This window comes from Bison bison, unplaced genomic scaffold (genome assembly GCF_000754665.1).
Source record: "Bison bison bison isolate TAMUID 2011002044 unplaced genomic scaffold, Bison_UMD1.0 scf7180017864313, whole genome shotgun sequence".
NCBI classification, from domain to species: Eukaryota; Metazoa; Chordata; class Mammalia; order Artiodactyla; family Bovidae; genus Bison; species Bison bison.
The window spans coordinates 1,949,529-1,950,240 of record NW_011494885.1 but is presented as its reverse complement, the minus strand read 5'-3'; positions in this window follow the sequence as shown (position 1 = coordinate 1,950,240).

The following is a 712-nucleotide window of genomic DNA, read 5'->3' as shown; positions in this document are numbered from 1 at the left end:
GTGTCGGTGTCTCCCTGGCTGCCAGTGGGGCAGGTGCCACGGGCTGGCGACGAGTGTACATGGCTTCCCCCAGCCCTTTGCCCAAATGAGAGAGAGTCCCAGCTGTGGCTGCCCTAAGGACAGTTAGGACACTGTAGTGGTTGGTGACTCAAGGTGTTCATCCCAGTCACTCAGGCAACTGGGGCAGAAGACCCCCCAGTTTGCATACGAACGGAAGGGGCTCCTAGTCATCAATGCTGTGACTCTCGTCTTCTCACCGCACCTCTTCCTGACCCGAGCCAGCCTCCCACGCAGCAAAGGAGCAGGTGGCGAAGGCCTTCCCCTGAAGTGGTTCTCACCTTTTCTGAAAGGTGAGACTCAGATTTCCCAGAAATAAGTGCCCGACAGCCCTCCAGCCACACCTCGGTGCCTGTGGGCAGTGACCAGGCAACCGCCAGGCTCCGGGGGTGGGCGTCCTCCTCCCGGGATGTCTGGGGCTGACGGGGCTGGGCTGTCCACTCTCCTTGGCCCACTTCCTTGGCGGCTCAGGCAGTAAAGAACCTGCCTGCAATGCCAGAGACCCAGATTCAATCCCTGGGTCGAGGAGAATCCCTGGAGAAGGGAATGGCAACCCATTCGGGTATTCTTGCCTGGGAAGTCCCATGGACAGAGGAACCTGTGGGGGCTACAGTCCGTGGGGGTCACAGAGTCTGAATGGGCAGCAATAACCTCT